The sequence below is a fragment of the Schistocerca serialis genome, chromosome 3, assembly GCF_023864345.2.
Source record: "Schistocerca serialis cubense isolate TAMUIC-IGC-003099 chromosome 3, iqSchSeri2.2, whole genome shotgun sequence".
Lineage (NCBI taxonomy): Eukaryota > Metazoa > Arthropoda > Insecta > Orthoptera > Acrididae > Schistocerca > Schistocerca serialis.
Window position 1 is genome coordinate 799,661,961 of NC_064640.1, and position 19,249 is coordinate 799,681,209.

Genomic DNA, 19,249 nt, shown 5'->3' on the forward strand with positions numbered 1-19,249 from the left:
AGGGCGTGAATCAGTCGTCTTACAGGGGAACAGCTCCTTGACACCTGTACTACGGGACGGAGACAAGTTGGCGGCGGCTCCATTGCAATATTACTGCGTAATATTCACGTGGGCATCCATGCGGCCGGTGGAGCTCGTGCAAGGCACCATGACGGCAAAGGGGTGAGGCCTACCGTACACTGGTTGCTGACCACGTATACCCCTTCATAAGTATTGCACTCCTGGAAATTGAAATAAGAACACCGTGAATTCATTGTCCCAGGAAGAGGAAACTTTATTGACACATTCCTGGGGTCAGATACATCACATGATCACACTGACAGAACCACAGGCACATAGACACAGGCAACAGAGCATGCACAATGTCGGCACTAGTACAGTGTATATCCACCTTTCGCAGCAATGCAGGCTGCTATTCTCCCATGGAGACGCTCGTAGATATGCTGGATGTAGTCCTGTGGAACGGCTTGCCATGCCATTTCCACCTGGCGCCTCAGTTGGACCAGCGTTCGTGCTGGACGTGCAGACCGCGTGAGACGACGCTTCATCCAGTCCCAAACATGCTCAATGGGGTACAGATCCGGAGATCTTGCTGGCCAGGGTAGTTGACTTACACCTTCTAGAGCACGTTGGGTGGCACGGGATACATGCGGACGTGCATTGTCCTGTTGGAACAGCAAGTTCCCTTGCCGGTCTAGGAATGGTAGAACGATGGGTTCGATGACGGTTTGGATGTACCGTGCACTATTCAGTGTCCCCTCGACGATCACCAGTGGTGTACGGCCAGTGTAGGAGATCGCTCCCCACACCATGATGCCGGGTGTTGGCCCTGTGTGCCTCGGTCGTATGCAGTCCTGATTGTGGCGCTCACCTGCACGGCGCCAAACACGCATACGACCATCATTGGCACCAAGGCAGAAGCGACTCTCATCGCTGAAGACGACACGTCTCCATTCGTCCCTCCATTCACGCCTGTCGTGACACCACTGGAGGCGGGCTGCGCGATGTTGGGGCGTGAGCGGAAGACGGCCTAACGGTGTGCGGGACCGTAGCCCAGCTTCATGGAGACGGTTGCGAATGGTCCTCGCCGATACCCCAGGAGCAACAGTGTCCGTAATTTGCTGGGAAGTGGCGGTGCGGTCCCCTACGGCACTGCGTAGGATCCTACGGTCTTGGCGTGCATCCGTGCGTCGCTGCGGTCCGGTCCCAGGTCGACGGGCACGTGCACCTTCCGCCGACCACTGGCGACAACATCGATGTACTGTGGAGACCTCACGCCCCACGTGTTGAGCAATTCGGCGGTACGTCCACCCGGCCTCCCGCATGCCCACTATACGCCCTCGCTCAAAGTCCGTCAACTGCACATACGGTTCACGTCCACGCTGTCGCGGCATGCTACCAGTGTTAAAGACTGCGATGGAGCTCCGTATGCCACGGCAAACTGGCTGACACTGACGGCGGCGGTGCACAAATGCTGCGCAGCTAGCGCCATTCGACGGCCAACACCGCGGTTCCTGGTGTGTCCGCTGTGCCGTGCGTGTGATCATTGCTTGTACAGCCCTCTCGCAGTGTCCGGAGCAAGTATGGTGGGTCTGACACACCGGTGTCAATGTGTTCTTTTTTCCATTTCCAGGAGTGTATTTTTCTCGACGGCAGTGGCATTTTTCGACAGGACAATGTGCCATGTCACGAGGCCAGGACTGAGATGGAGTGATTCGAAGAATAAAGTGGCAAATTCCAACTGATATGCTTGTATCCCAACTCGCCATATCTGAACCCGAGCAAACACATCTCGGATGTGATTGATCGTGGTGTCAGAGCTCATCGCCTCCCTCCCCGGAATTTATGGGAGTTAGGTGACTTGGGTGTGCAGATGTGGTGCCAACTCACTCCAGCGACTTAACAAGGCCTCATACAGCTTCCATTACACGAGGCATCGCCGCTGTTATTCGTACCGAAGGTGGAAACACCAGCTATTAAGCAGGTGTTCATAATGTTCTGGCTGATCACTGTAATTTTAACTTGGTATAACTCTGCTTCACAAATTTTATAAAGTTAGGCCCTTACTTTACAGATGATCATTACCGTGGGACCAGTGGCTGTGTAGAAAATTTTACTACTAACAGAGATACAAAATTGGACGGTAGGTAAAAAAGGTTCGCTACCTCTGCTCTAAATCGCGGGCTCCCGGGTTCGATTCCCGGCCCGGTCGGAGATTTTCTTCGCTCGCGGACTGGGTGTTTGTGCTGTCCAAATAATTTCATTTCATCTTCATCATAGAAACGCGCAAGTTTCCGAAGTTACGTCAAATACAGAGATTTGCACCAGGCGGCCGAACTACCCCAGACGGGGTCTCCAGGCCAGTAATGCCATACCATCATTTCATTTCATCCTCCTCTTTGTCCACAGAATGACTACAGCACATACTAAGACCGTATACATTAACTCCAACATTTCTATGTTCTTTTTTTGTACTGACACTGTAGCCTGAAGATGTCTTTACCTCGAAACACGTTGCTTCATTAAAAAACTTAAGTCAACAAAATATTCATAAAAATACAGCTGTTTCTGGCGTTATTTTGTACTTAGCTGGGAGAAAACCACCATGAATGAGGTAAATAATTTGTATGTATTGTTTTGTAAATATTTATTGTTGTGTTTAATATGTACATACACTGTACCGCCATAGACACTGGTATAGGCATGCTTATTCACATACAGTGATATGTAAACAGGCAGAATACGGCGCTGCGGGCGGCAACACCTACACACGACAACAAGTGTCTGACGCTGTTGTTAAATCGGTTACCGCTGCTACAATGCCAGGTTATCGAGATTTAAGTGAGTTTGAATGTGGTTTTACAGTCGACGCACGAGTGCTGGGACACAGTATCTCCCAGGTAACGGTGAAGTGGAGTTTTTCCTGTATCAGCATTTCACGAGTGTACCGTGAATATCAGTAATCCGGTAAAATATCAAATCTCCGACATCGCTGCGGCCGGAAGAAGATCCTGCGCAAGAACGGGACCAACCACGACTGAACAGAATCGTTCAACTTGACAGAAGTGCAACCCTTCCGCAAATTGCTGCAGAATTCAGTGCTGGTCCATCAGCAAGTGTCAGCGTGCGAACCATTCAACGAAACATCATCGATATGGGCTTCCCGAACCGAAGGCCCACTTGTGTACCCTTGATGACTGCACGAGGGACAGCTTTACGCCCCGCCTGGACCCGTCAACACCGATACTGGACTGTTGATGACTGGAAATATGTTGCCTGGTCAGACGAGTCTCCTTTCAAATTGTATCGAGCGGATGGACGTGTACGGGTATGGGTATGGAGACGACCTCATGAATCCATGGATACTGTATGTCAGCAGGGTGTTCAGGCTAGTGGAGGCTCTGTAATGGTGTGGGGCGTGTGCAGTTGGAGTGATATGGGGCCCCTGTAACGTCTAGATACGTCTCTGACAGGTGACACGTACGTAAGCATCCTGTCTGATCACCTACGCTCCAGGAACACTTTCTCTTAGTGGACGAGAATGTCCGTCCATGTCGAGTTCTTCAGGAGGCTAAATGCCTGCCAGGTGAAGTCCCGTGGACGGCCAGCGAGGAATCCTAACCGCATAACCATAGAGCATGTCTGAGCTCCAATAACGAAATCAAGCGCAGACTCTTCAGCCTCCAACATCGCCTTTCCCAGAATTCTCCAAAGCTCATTCCCTGGGATACATATCTTAAGCCATTTCATACAGAGCATGCCATGACGCTCCTAAGGATATGTGGAAACTAGGACTAACAATAGTTCCTATTAACACTCTGGTTACTGTTTAAGTAGTTCCCCCATTTTTTAGTTTTCAAGTGCCTTTTCGGTTTCATGTGTTTTAAGTATATTTTTAACAACGTTGTATCCGAAATGTCTTGTGATATAGCATTGCTTGTTCTGTAGTTATTCAGACCTCCTACTCAGCAAAATGGTCTCTTTCACTGATTATGCCTAACTTTAGCACCAAAGTCAAGCTAAGCCACAGCACACGATGTTTAAAACGAGAAACAAGACCATATTTAAATTTAGTTATAAAGGATGGACAACTAAGAAATCGCTCACGAAAACATGTAAATATTAATGGATAACAGTGTGATTCCAAAATGCACTAAAGGTATTGTAGCGGCAATAGAGAACCGTTTAGTAACGAAAGTTTACATTTTTCATTGAAATTATCTTAAGCGAAAGGATGACGGAATGCCTTTAAAACTTCCGTTACTTTCAGATATACACCTGTTGACAATCCATCTTACTGTGTGATTTACAGTAAGAGAGAAGGATGGAAAATTCAGTCAGGTAACTCCAGGAAGACAATTTAATTTAGAAATCTTGCCATCAAACGCGGTTAACAAACGTCTAGAATTTATAAATCTTTTTCAAGTTTCCGTCCGCATCAAGTGTTTCAAAATCACAAGTATTCCTCTTCGCATGGACTTCATATTTCTCTTCTTTAGTTCACGTCTATATATAGATACTTGAGCGTAGACCTTTGCACTGATATTTTCAGACACAATGAGTATTTAACTTTAAAATTTAAATAGAATATGTTTTGTGCAGAAACTTGTTGATTGCAGTATGCATCAATATTTAATGAACGCAGCTTCAGGATGACTTCTTTAAGGGTATTTGACGATATACTGAGAATTAAAACCTCCAAACAACAGCCAGATTCGTTACACTACTGAGAACATGAAATAAATTTAACAGTCACCAAAATATTTTTTCTTCGATTGTTGTTCTTAATTCTCTTTCTTTTCTTTTTTTGCCTCAAGTTTACTGCACTATTATCACAGGATAGCAGGGTAAAGAAAGGATGTAAGCTCACCTTGTAGAGAAGGTCGCTGAGAGCAGCAGCGTGCCCAGGTTTATAGTTGACGGCTTGAAGGTGGTGGTGAAGCAGAGGGCTGTTGCCTCAAGGAATGAAATCTCCCAGTCACTATTAAAAAGCTAATGCATTGTAACCTGAAAAAAAAGAAAAATATCAATATTGACAGTTCCCAATTGTCTCTAAAACACAGACTTAAAATTGTTCAGCTTTGGGTAGTGTAAGGGTCTTTCGCGATTTTAGCAAACATTGTCCATTGTAATTAAAACTTCCGGGCTATGATTGTCCATTGTTTTTCACTGTACCGTCTCCTGACCTGAATATCATACTACACTGCTAGCAAGGTATTCAGTCTACCAGATTATCTTAATAAAGTGAATAACAGTGCACGAAAATGACGCGTTTTAACACACATCATTAATTTTTTTATATGTGTAGTGCCTGTTCGTTCGACCATGTCCGAACGAACAGACACCATTAATGATGCTGCAGCTATACATAAACGACGAATGACAAATTCCGTCATCAGCTGCAATCGGGCACTGAAATAAATCCAATGGCTAGAAGTAAAAATTTGTGCCAGACCGGGACTCGAGCCCGGATTTTGTACTTGTCGCGAGAGGTTCATTAACAACTTCGGCTATCCAAGCACACTTCTCATCCAACCCAAATTCCCGTATGTCGCACATTACATACTTAATGTCCCCTGTGAAGACAGCGCTCGGAGAGCCAGTTGCTCGTTGCTGATTATTTCGATATATACAACTACAGTTGCTGAAGAGGGATAAAATACTAAATTTTCACTTGTCACCACTGGATTTATTTCAATGCCCGATTGCAGTTAATGTTAGAATTTTTCTTTCGTCGTTAATTTTTTAAATTGTTTATACATAAATAATTTTTCTGCCGATTCTCCGCTACTGAAAAATTGGGTCAAGAGCTATAGAGAAGTAAATCACATTGAATTTTGTAGAACTAATGGTAGTTACCAGAAAGCTTTACTCCACGTAAACTATTAAACACAAAACCAAATATACTATTGCGAATATATCTGAACTCATAAGATTCAACAGGATTTTCAACAAATTACATAGTCTTACTTATAAAAGGTGACTTCGTATTTTGCAAAGAAAATGCGTAAACATCATTTTCTCGGAACACTTGCTGGATGTGATGGCAATGAGCAGACAGAAAGATTTGATTGAGTGTACATATAGGAATCATTGACCACAAGGCAATTACAGCATCAGTGATCATTGTTCATTGTTGTCGAACGTCAGTATGATAGGTAAAAAGATATTCCTGTTTAACAAGTGCAGTAGGGAACTACCTGAGCAGTCAGCTAAAACATTGAGGTGTGATTATTAGAATATGAGAGATCTGTGATAAGAAATGCATTTGCTACGTCAGTTAATGTCGTGGAAGGTAGTGATGGATAGAAAGATTCCGTAACGGATCAGTAATATCGCGAAGCGACTGAAAAACCGGAGGGTGCTTCATAGAACATTCGTCAAAGACGAAACCTTGCTGACAAAGAAAGGCTAAATTAAATCAAAACAAGCTAAGGAAAACTATTCAAGAAGCGTTCAAAGAAAGGTCTTACCTGATGAGTTGTCAAAAATATCCTCAAATGTTTCTGTACCACGTACAATGTCCAATGTAACAAAGCGGCTCGTTTATTATGATAGCACCGAAGCGAAAAATAATAAGATGAAGGCCAAAATGCTGAATTCTGTTTTTCTAAATTGCTTCACCGAAGATCACAACACACGTCCTACTTTCGACAGTTGGACGGATTTGAAAAAGACAAATGCAAACATATAAAAATTGATGGATGTACGTGTATATACACATATTCGTTGTTCCACATCTCCTCCTAAACCACTGCATCAATCTGTACCAAACTTGGTACACATATCACATACTGTCTGCAAAGAATTGCTGTGGGGGTAAGAACCACCTACCTATCAAAACGATGGGGGCGAAAAAGCAGTGTAGCCCGCGACGCGCGTTTAGTCATACTTTCTAATCCAGTATTTGAGAATGAGAGTACTTAGTGACTTGCGTCAAACTTTACACGTAATTTTAAACTTTCTCGCTGAAAACCCTCATAGAATTATGAAACGAAAAAAGTTTATAGCTCACAATATTTTCAGTGTTCACGCAGTAAAACTGCCGCATGAAGCATGACGTTATAGTTTATTACTTATTTACTACAAATTGTATTCGCTATACATTTTGCAGATAGTATTCACATACACGATTCAATATGCCTGCGATATTATATCACTGCACAGCGCACAGTTCAGAAGATACGACATGATAAACATTAAGCTGCGTGAAAGTGGAACTGTAGGGCGAAATTCGATAGAGATACAGGTAAAATGTGTGTACAAATACGCGTGAAATACACTTGACACGTCCGTAGACGGGCAAAGCCATGGGTAAAAAGCTTATTCTAAACGCCTGGAACGATTGTAGCCAAATTTGGTACCCATATTAGTTACGATTTGGAAGGAAATACTGTGGGGGAAGAACCAGCAGCATCCTATTTGGGCGAGCGTGATAACCTGGAGAGAAGAGGAGGCAGGATGAGATGGACAGACAGCGAGGGGGAACGAGGAGAAGGACTAACAGAAGACTGGAAAAACACAGCGCCAGCTACTCAGCTACTATTAGCTCGTGGTCTAGCGGTTAGCTTTGCTGCCCCTGGATCACAGAGTCCCGGGTTCGATTCTCGGCCGGGTCTGGGATTTCCTCCGTGCAGGGACTGGGTTTTTGTGTAGTTCTCATCATTTCATCATCATTCAGGAAACTGGCGAGACTGTAATGTGGAAAGATAGAGAATTTGCACAGGGCTGATAAACGCGTCGTTGAGCGCCCCACAAACCAGTCATCATCATTAGCTACTCGTAGTATAGAAATAAGTGAACTAGAAATAGAAAAACGACTCAAACCGCTCGGCACAGGAAAGGATACAGGACGTGACGGGGATGCTCTTTATAGTCAGTATTGAACATGCGGTGAAAGTGACTCCTCTTCTAGTATCACATAAGCATAGGTCGTTAGATTAACGCAGAAGGGCACGTGTATGGTAAAAAAAAAAGACTAAGATGGTTCCAGTTTATAAGAAGGGACGTAATACAAGCAAAATTTTAGAACTATAACTGATGTCAATTTCTTGCAGAATTATGAAATATCTGTTGTGTTCGCGTATGACTTTTCTGGAAACCGAACAATTCCCATGTAAGAATCAGCATGATTCCCGTAAGCACATATCGCAAGAAATCTAGCTTGCTTAGTTGATTCATGACGTCTCCAAAACAGTAGATAGATGAGCTCAGGTTGTCGGCCTGTCTTGACTTCCAGAAAGATTTCGACATGGTTCTACATAGTTGCCTAGGAAACAAAATACATGTGTACGAAATTTTCGAACAGCTATGCGATTCGACTGAAGACGTCCTAGTGAACTAAACTTAGAATGTCGTTCTCAATGGAGAGTAATCGTCATAAGTGAAAAAGGAGGAAAATCAGGATGTAACGTACCGCAGACGATGAGTTCATTAGAGACGGAACACAATTTTGGATCAGGCAAGGAAATCATTCATGCCATTTCAAAGGAACCGTCCCGGTATTAGCGGTAAGTGATTTGCGTAAATAACGGAAAATCTAAATCTGGATGGCCGGACGAGGATATTAGCCACCGCCCTCCAGTGTCTTACCACTGCTCCCCCCTCCCCCCTCACGCTATTTGGAAATAGATTTTATCGGAACTGCTCCATGAAGATGGTAGTCAACAAGTACTGCATTAACGAGGCCATTATTAGAGCTATTTTACGACCTGCTACCTTATCAGCGGCGGTGAAAATTAAGATGGGATTTATGTCGCTGCCTATAAATACAGAAAACTACATGAGCTGTGAATATATTGAAATTTGTAACCAGTTTTCTCGCTCTGAAATGGTTAATATCACGACTTAACGTATTACACTGTCCAGTCACATTATTGTGAACCCCTGTCAAAAGCCTGAATAACCACCTTTTGCAGCGCGGATCGCTGTGAGACGTGCAGGAAGAGAATCAATAAGGTTCTAGAAGCTACCGACAGGTACGCGAAGCCTTGTCGACTCCTGTGCCGTGGCCAAGTTTCTCGACTGAAGACCCACGACGCGAACAGTCCAGTCGAAGTGGTCCCACAGATTCTCGATTGGACTTAAATCCGGGGAGTCTGGTGGCCAGGGGAGTACGGTAAACTCATCCTGGTGTTCTTCGAACCGAGCTGTGTGACAAGTCGCATTGTCCTACTGGTAGATGCCATCGTACACGCCAACGGCCATCTGCCCGATGGAGCATAAAGTGTGATTCATCTGAAAATTCCATCTGTCTCCAATCCAGTCGCGGTACCGATGTGCAAACTCCAGCCTTCTTCGTCGATGAACAGCAGCCAGCATGGGTGCATGAACCAAGCGCCCCCTGCGGAGGCCCACACGCAGCGACGTTCGCCAAACAGTCGTTGAAGATACAGTAATTGTAGACCCTTGGTTCATCTGGGCAGACACTTGCCAACAGTCGCACATCTATTCGTCCGTCCACATCTCCTAACCATCATACCTGTCACCCATGGTCCGTGGTGCAGCACAGTTGCCTCAGTGCCATTTTTTGACAGCGCCATTTTGCCATCCACTGTGTGCTATACACACAACCGTTTTAGAAATGCTTCCTCCGTTGTCCCTAAAGTCAATGAGCATGCCCCTTTGGACGTCAGATAAATCGCTCCGTTTCAGCATAACGACAAAGACTGCACTGTTTCCGCCCCCCCCCCCCCCCCCCCCACGAAATGCTTTATATACTCTCCGCAGTTAGAGCTGACACCTGCACGTTGACGTCTAACATAAGCGGTGGTCACATTAATGTGACTGGACCATGTATAATACAACACTGATACCCGAATTGACTGAGATATATGACAGCACTGTTATCACTGGGATTAATGGCTCTGAGCACTATGGGACTTAACATCTATGGTCATCAGTCCCCTAGAACTTAGAACTACTTAAACCTAACTAACCTAAGGACATCACACAACACCCAGCCATCACGAGGCAGAGAAAATTCCTGACCCCGCCGGGAATCGAACCCGGGAACCCGGGCTGGGATTAATAAGAGCACGATCTTGGTCGAGGGGAGAGGTACCAGCAACAAATGGCTTGACTGGGAACGATTTGCGGCTGCCACTAAAGAAGCTAAACTACTGGCCATTAAAATTGCTACCACAATAAAGGTCACGTGCTACAGACGCGAAATTTAACCGACAGGTAGAAGATACTGTAACATGCAAATGATTAGCTTTTCAGAGCATTCACACAAGGTTGGCGCCGGTGGCGACACCTACAACGTGCTGACATGAGGAAAGTTTCCAACCGATTTCGCATACACAAACAGCAGTTGACCGGCAACGGCCTGGTGAAACGTTGTTGTGACGCCTCGTGTAAGGAGGAGAAATGCGTACCATCACGTTTCCGACTTTGATAAAGGTCGGATTGTAGCCTATCCCGATTGCGGTTTATCGTATCGCGACATTGCTGCTCGCGTTGGTCAAGATCCAATGACTGTTAGCAGAATATGAAATCGGTGGGTTCAGGAGGGTAATACGGAACGCGTGCTGGATCCCAGCGGCCTCGTATCACTAGCAGTCCAGATGACAGGCACCTTATCCGCATGGCTGTAACGGATCGTGCAGCCACGTCTCGATTCCTGAGTCATCAGACGGGGACGTTTGCAAGACAACAACCATCTGCACGAACAGTTCGACGACGATTGCAGCAGCATGGACTATCAGCTCGGAGACCATGGCTGCGGTTACCCTTGACGCTGCATCACAGACATGAGCGCCTGCGATGGTGTACTCAACGATGAACCTGGGTGCACGAATGGCAAAACTTCATTTTTTTCGGATGAATCCAGGTTCTGTTCACAGCATCATGATGGTCGCATCCGTGTTTGGCGACATCGCGGTGAACGCACATTGGAAGCGTGTGTTCGTCATCGCCATACTGGCGTAGCGCCCGGCGTGATGGTATGGGGTGCCATTGCTTACACGTCTCGGTCACCTCCTGTTCGCATTGACGGCATTTTGAACAGTGGACGTTACATTTCAGATGTGTTACAACCCGTGGCTCTACCCTTCATTCGATCCCTGCGACCGGGGTGACTGAGCGGTTCTAGGCGCTACAGTCTGGAACCGCGCGACCGCTACGATCGCAGGTTCGAATCCTGCCTCGGGCATGGATGTGTGTGATGTCCTTAGGTTAGTTAGGTGTAAGTAGTTCTAAGTTCTTGGGGACTGATGATCTTAGAAGTTAAGTCCCATAGTGCTCAGAGCCATTTGATCCCTGCGAAACCCTACATTTCAGCAGGATAATGCACGACCGCATGTTGCAGGTCCTGTACGGGCCTTTCTGGATACAGAAAATGTTCGACTGCTGCCCTGGCCAGCACATTCTCCAGATCTCTCTGGTCAATGTTGGCCGAGCAACTGGCTCGTCACAATACGCCAGTCACTATTCTTGATGAACTGTGGTATCGTGTTGAAGCTGCATGGGCAGCTGTACCTGCACACGCCATCCAAGCTCTGTTTGACTCAATGCCCAGGCGTATCAAGGCCGTTATTACGGCCAGAGGTGGTGGTTGTGGGTACTGATTTCTCAAAAAAAAATGGTTCAAATGGCTCTGAGCACTATGGGACTTAACTGCTGTGGTCATCAGTCCCCTAGAACTTAGAACTAATTAAACCTAACTAACCTAAGGACATCACACACATCCATGCCCGAGGCAGGATTCGAACCTGCGACCGCAGCGGTCGCGCGGTTCCAGACTGTAGCGCCTGGAACCGCTCGGCCACTCCGGCCGGCCTGATTTCTCAGGATCTAATATATTTGTCCAATGAATACCCGTTTATCATCTGCATTTCTTCTTGGTGTAGCAATTTGAATGGCCAGTAGTGTATTTTCTACGAGTTAACTTTACCCCAATAGCTTCTTATTCATAAATTTCAGCCATTCTTCTTTGCATCGGCACTTAACTCTGTACCTCAAAAGCAAGCTCTTGGTATGCTGGAGGATGGCTCAGTGAATCATGGAATTTCCAGTACGTGCTTCCCTGGCTGCTAACTACTAATCTGTTTGCCTGCTGGGTTCCCAAGTGTCCTAGTAACCGGAACAATGATACTTTCTCCAGTCGTTGTAGGCGGATAAGGTTGTCCTGGATGGCCTGGACTTTTTCGTTTCCTCGGTACATCCACCGTATAGGTTTAAGGATACTCATGGAGTTGGTGCGGACAAAGATTTCCACAGTGTAAGTGCGTCTCATCTCCTGCGCTACCCTCAAGATCTCATGTATTCGACATAGAAACAGTACACTGGTTTGGTAAACTATTGACGAGAACAGTTTACTAAAACTATATGGCAACTAAGGGAGTTCATTTGGCTAAATCCACGTGAAAATATTGTCACGTAACTGTAGTGCTCATTTAAAATTCTATAAAACATCGAATTAAGAAATATCCAAGAGAAACACATTTCCTATACTGCAGTAAATATAAAATAATTTTAGAGCCTCTTGAGTAACCACGGCAACAGTCATTCCTCAATTTGGATTAGCGCTGTTATTAATCCCGCACCAAGTGTCACTAGGCCGTGCTTTGCGCGAATTCCTAATGATCTTGTTATTTGCGATTTACGAAAATCAGTCAAATGACAGGACGACTTCTGATAATCTAATGATATTTCAACATAGGTTTCACAGAATGAGGTCAAGAGGACTTACATAGGTATTTGACTGCCCGATCCAAAAATACAGCCATAGAAAACAACACCTTCCTTCTTACGACGTACAGGGTGTTCATAAATTATCTTTACAACTTAAGACTTCATTGAATTTCAAGCTATACTAGATATGAACAAATAGTTTCCAACATGTGACAAGATAACTCAAAGTTTTTTTTATTTCTTTTTACTTTCCATGTGATGCAATTATGGCGCAAAACTGAACATGAAAACCTGATAAAATGTGATCGCCATAGGAGAAAGCTCAGTGTGTGTCCGATAGCGAAGTGCAACATAACTTTCGAACCACCCTCCCGATCAACTACTCGGGGTTGGAATACTCCATTTATGAAAGCGAGTAATGCTCTGTGACGGAAGTAACTGCGAAATTGTGTGACGCATCCATTTCGCAGAGAATGCATTTTTTCGGCAGGCTAAATTGGTCCACTCACGTTCAATGAAGTGCTTTTATCGGTTCTTTCGGCCGTAACAGCATGTTACACCTCCACAAGCCTGGATATTATCTGCTGTTCGTTGTGACATCGGCTGCACACGGCGTTTCACGCAACAGATATCATTTTCCAAGCAATCTTGCTATGACAGAACTAGCAGATCTGTAAGATGCAGTATGTACCGTAGTGCGCAGCATATGGTGTGTTATTTCACGCAGCGCTAAAAATTTTCACTGCGGTTCAAGTACGAGAAGTACGCGGCCTGTCCGGATTTGCGATTTTTTCTGTACGTTCCTTTTTGAAGTAAGACAGACATTTCTCCGCGAAATGCGAGAAATGTCATTTTACAAGATATGCCTGATAATGTTGCAAAGTTCGAGCGACTCGTGAGGGCGCGCTCACCAACTCCATCCACTAGAGATCAATGTTACTTTTACACTTTTCATGATTCCCCTGCTGGTCAAAAAATGATCGTCGCACGTATTTGGACAGCAATGGGAGGAGAGGTCGCTGCCTAAAATTTTTGATCACCAGATATTTCGCCCGTGTTCTTGGTTAAATTCAGACCTCTCCGCAATGTCCTATATGTGATGGAACGTGATACTGTTGGCGGAGATCCGTCCGTGGGATGACAACGCGATGGTGGAGATCCATCCGTGTGATGACAACTCAAAGCTTGCGACGCTCTTGATGGTATTCGAAAGAATTGGTCTACAGGCCAGCACCAGGTTTCACCAACTCCCTTCTGTCATCATCATGACATCGACACAAACATAACACCACAAACTCATTACACTGTACACGAACCCATCACTGTCATTTTCATGAGACATTACACGTAAAGAGGCCTGACCACTATGCCACCAAGTGGTGTCAACTGAAAGGCTTGCACCAGGCCGTGAGCCACACGAGTACATAAAAAAATTTCCATTTTATAAGGCAAAGATGTGCCGTTCTGACAGCTTTTGTTATCCTTATCAGCCAAGGGGGCCGTGTTGACACTTCCTGTACAGTAAACTGTGGTGCAAGTTGGGGTCATTACTTATACAGGGTGACAATTATTGAACTATATGAAACAAAATCGTCACAACTTCTGAACTGTTTGCGTTAGGACGTTCAAACTTCACGCTTGGCCGCGGGGCATGATGGGAACTAGTATGCGCATGCGCACGCGCCTTGATGTTGTCGGCCATTTGCACGTGAAAACGTCACGGTACATCGTGTCTGAGCCTATTGCGCTTGTGAGGACCTACTATGCGAGCAATAACAGCCCAACTGCGGCTCAAAGAAAGTTTGCGACCTACTTCAAGCCGAGGACAACCGGTTCAAGTGTGCTAACAATCAAGAATTTGATTAGCAAGTTTGAGAGAACGGGTAGTCTTCGTGAAGACAGTGTTGGCAATATCGGTCGTCCAAAAAGGGTGAAAACGCCTGAAAACACTGAGAAGACACGTGCTGTGTTCCAAAGCAGCCCCAGGAAATCGATCAGACGAGTTGCAACAAACTGTTGTTGAAGACCTGCATCTCTTCCCATACACATTTCAAATCCATCAGCCCAAGGCCATGGAACAGCGGTTGTGTTTCGATAACACTATCGTCCACAGAATTGATGAACAGAAATTTGATGTGAATGTGGTTTGGTTTAGCGACAAAGCCCACTTTCATTTGGATGAGTACATCAATACGCAAAATTTGCGCATTCTGGAGACTAACAATCCGCATTTCGCGATCGAGAAGTCTCTTAACCCTCACCGAGTGACTGTGTGGTGTGCAATGTCCAGTCACTAACTAATCAGTGCGATATTCCTTGACGGCATGGTGACTACCGAACGCTACGTGAAGGTTTTGGAAGACGATTTCATCCCCATTATCCAAAGTGACCCTGATTTCGACAAGGTGTGGTTCATGCAAGACGGAGCTCCATCGATGCAGGAATGTGTCTGACGTCTTGGAAGAGCTCTCTGGGGACCGCATTCTGGTTCTCGGGTACCCAGAGGGCACTGGCATAAGCCTCGATTGGCCGCCATATTCTCCGGATCTGAACACATGCAACTATTTTTTATAGGGCTATATGAAAGACAAGGTGTACAGCAATAACATCAAAACCATTGCTGAATTGAAAACAGCCATTCAGGTGGTCATCGACAGCATCGATGTTCCTACACTTCAGCGGGTCATGCAGAATTTCGCTATTCATCACCACATCATCGCAAATGATGGCAGGCACATCTAACGTGTCATAACCTAAATCCGAATATTTGTAGTGGCGTTTACATGCTGAATAAACTGTGTGCACGCGGTGGTTTGTAACTAATTTACGTTTTTTTTATATAGTTCGATAATTGTCATCCTATACCTCCCAACTGGGTACTTATTCAGAATGAATTTGGAATACGAATTCGACATTTGCCTTTCAGCCAACGAAGACCTCCAAACGCATTGCCAGAACTGTTCATTTCGCCTTCATTTCGCCTCGCTAAGCACAGTGGTCACAGTCCCAAGGGAGGCTGCCGTCACGCGTTCCGTCAGCCAAGACACCATCGGGGCTATAAATGTTTCACGGATATACGAACTGTCCCTATTGTCTTCTACCAATTGTCATTTCTCGCGGATAAATGGCCATTTCCTAAGTCTCTGCCACCTGCCAGAACGGTTGGAAACTTCACCGGCGCACAGAACAAACATCAAATGTGAAGCACCAACAAGGACGTCTGTCTACGTATATTAATGCCTTTTTAAAAAAAAAAAAGTGTGACATTACTTATCGAACCACCCCGTACAAGGCTAAAATGGGAAGGCGTCGTAGAGCGTCCAGCCCGGATATACGAGGGTAATCCCGAAAGTAAGGTCTCCTATTTTTTGTAAGTACATAGACCTGTTTATTTCTACAATGGTTTACATCAGTTTACAGCTTGAACATTTAGCTATTTTTCGATATAATCACCATTTCTGTCGATGCATTTTTGTAGACGTTGTGGCAGTTTTTGTATGCCCATGTCATACCAGTTCGCCGCCATGCTCTTCAGAAAGGTATGAACCTCTTCTTTCACCTCGTCGTTGGAGCTGAATCGCCGGCTGGGGTGGCAGAGCGGTTCTAGGCGCTACAGTCTGGAACCGCGCGACCGCTACGGTCGCAGGTTCGAATCCTGCCTCGGGCATGGATGTGTGTGACGTCCTTAGGTTAGTTAGATTTAACTAGTTCTAAGTTCTAGGGGACTGATGACCTCAGCAGTTAAGTCCCATAGTGCTCTGAGCCATTTGAACCATTTTTTTTCGGAGCTGAATCGCTTTCCGGCCAAATGTTCTTTTAACTTAGGGAACAGGTGATAGTCACTGGGCGCCAAGCCAGGACTATAGGGTGGGTGGGTGATTATGTTCCACAGTAACTTTTGCAGGGGGGCAACGGTTTGCCGAGAGATGTGTGGGCGAGCGTTGTCATGGAGAATGTGTACGCCCTTGCTCAACATTCCTCTTCTCCGGTTCTGAATTGCCCGTTTGACTTTTGTCAGAGTCTCACAGTACCTGTCAGCGTTAATTGTGGTCCCTGTGGGCACAAAGCCGACCAACAATACCCCTTTCCGATCCCAAAACCCGTTGTCATGACTTTACCGGCAAACTGTATCTGTTAGAATTTCCGTGGCTTTGGCGAAGAAGGATGCCCCCACTGACGTGATTGTTGCTAAGTCTCAGGTGTGGTATGCCCAGGTTTCGTCACCCGTGATAACTGAGTCCAGAAAGTTGTCTTGTTCGACTGCAAGGCGGTGAAGTAATGCGCGGGAAGCATCAACTCGCTGCCGCATGTGGTCCTCAGTCGGCATGCGTGGCACCCATCTTGCGCACACCTTCCGGTAGTTCAATGTTTCCGTTAAAATTCTGTGAGCGGTGCTTCGGGAAACCTCAGGAACCAACGTGCAGAGGTCATCCAGGGTGATCCGCGATCTTCACGCATGCTTTGCTCAACCTTCAACACTGTCTCCTCACACACTGACGGTCTCCCGCTCCTTTGTTCGTCGTGAATTTCGGTCGGACCAGCTGCAAACTCTCTACACCACTTACGAACATTTTTAACATCCATGCACGACTCACCATACACTTCCGTCAATTGGCGATGAATTTCAATCGGCGCAGTTCCCTTTGCGTTCAAAAACCGAATAACTGCGCGCAATTCGCACTTGGCGGTAACATCCAACGGGAGCTCCATTCTCAACGGCTGCCAAGCCAAGACTGAGGGCGTCAGCATGGCGTGCGCATGTTTACACACAGGGCGTGAAGCACTCTTCATAACAGTGTGACCAACTGCCACACAAACAGAGTTCTGTACCTTAAGAAAAAAAAAAAAACAGGAGACCTTACTTTTGGGATTACCCTCGTAAAATCTACCTTTTAACTGTCCATATTTTTTTCATTTCCAGAAAAGGAATGCAAAAGAATAAGGAAACGGAACAAGTACGACATGCTCATAGAGAACCTGAAGTACTACCATAACGCATCGTTTTCATTTCACCCACAGATCGGGATGTGACGCCAGCAGCAGCAGCAGCAGCAGCAGTAGTAGTAGTAATTTTTGTTGTTATTAGTGTGTCAGTGTTGATACTCACAACCATTTACTTGCTCTTTATTGGAGTGGTAGAATGGACGAACGTAAAAGGAAAAAAACTGTGAACAGGATGCAACAATTTAATGCCACAGTTTCTCATCCAAAGCATCATTATAATATTTTCAGAATTTTACAGTTGATGACGTCATTCTGCATTTGTTCCAATGTGTTGCCTCTCCCTCGCAAAAGAGTTCCAAACAAGGCTGATCAATAAACGATTTGGGTTGAGGAGTATAAAAACAACAACGATCTCTTCGTGACACCAGATAAACTGCATATGTTGCTGAGATGAAACTGACAGCAGTCAGCGTTGACCTACTGGGTTATCCGCAGTTTTCTACGTCGTCAACTTCAAGTCCATTTTCATGTCCGCTATTGGAAGGCTAGCACCGTGCTATGTATCTCCTCTCACTCATATAGTTGAAGACTTGTCAGCACCGCAACATTCACTTCCTTTTTTCAAATCATCAACAAATACAATGCTTATATTGTTATAGTTAGTGGCTATTTTTCCTCAATCGATAGCTCAGTGATGTTTAGGTACAAGATTAACTATGACTCGCCTGTCATAACTGAATTTTATTTTGTTTCACATTCAAACGCGTTTGTCTAAACTACTTTAGTCATTTGCATCAACTGATATTGTAATGGCAGTTTCTCGTCACAATAACTTTGTTTTTTCGTCACAATAGCTTTGTTATGAAGTGTTAATACCTGGATAAAAAACTGCAAAATTCGTTCAAACGGCTCTAAGCACTATGGGACTTAACATCTGAGGTCATCAGACCCCTAGACTTTGATCTACTTAAACCTAACTAACCTAAGGACATCACACATATCCATGTCCGAGGCAGGATTCGAACCTGCGACCGTAGCAGCAGCGCGGTTCCGAACTGAAGCGCCTAGAACCACTCGGCCATAGCGGCCGGCGATAAAAAAACTATTTACAGGTAGTTTACAGGACGGTTACTATTGCAACAACCAATCCGAGAATGAGCTTGGTCACGACTTACGTTCTTCTCATCGTTGGTCAACTAACTTAGGTACCAATAAGCTCATCAGCTGAGCCTGCTATCGAAACATATGACGCGCTCATACATACTATCGCTGCAAACATCGTCATCTAACAGTAACCCAACGCAGCCCACGTATGTAAATAACGTCCTGTAACAATAATAAACGTGGACAGCGTCAAAAATGAAATCCTAAAATACAGTGGAATCTCTACCCGCCTGAAACTGCTAGATCTGTTCACTATGGAAAAGAAGTACATAACAAGAACATGGCACCAAGCAAAAGTTGTATCGCTGTTTAAAAAGGGGGATAAAAGTAACTGCCAGAATTATACAGGTATTAAATTTACCTTCTAAATAAAATGGTCTAAGACCACAAAACGACTTTACCGAAAAGGAAACGTAAAATAATTTTTTTATAGGGTGGGACCTCATGAGAATAAACGTAGTGGTGAACACAGTAGTAGAACAGGTCAACAATTTGGATGATTTGG

General features: G+C 45.2%; 1 protein-coding gene across 1 annotated transcript in view; it reads right to left on the reverse strand.

Moving 5' to 3' along the window:
• Positions 1 to 19,249, reverse strand: part of LOC126470640 (HEAT repeat-containing protein 5B) — a 504,894-nt gene that overhangs the window by 311,269 nt on the left and 174,376 nt on the right. Inside the window, exon 2 of the mRNA XM_050098620.1 lies at positions 4,871 to 5,007. The gene's annotated coding sequence lies outside the window, so the exon portion shown is untranslated. The remainder of the gene's footprint in view (positions 1 to 4,870; positions 5,008 to 19,249) is intronic.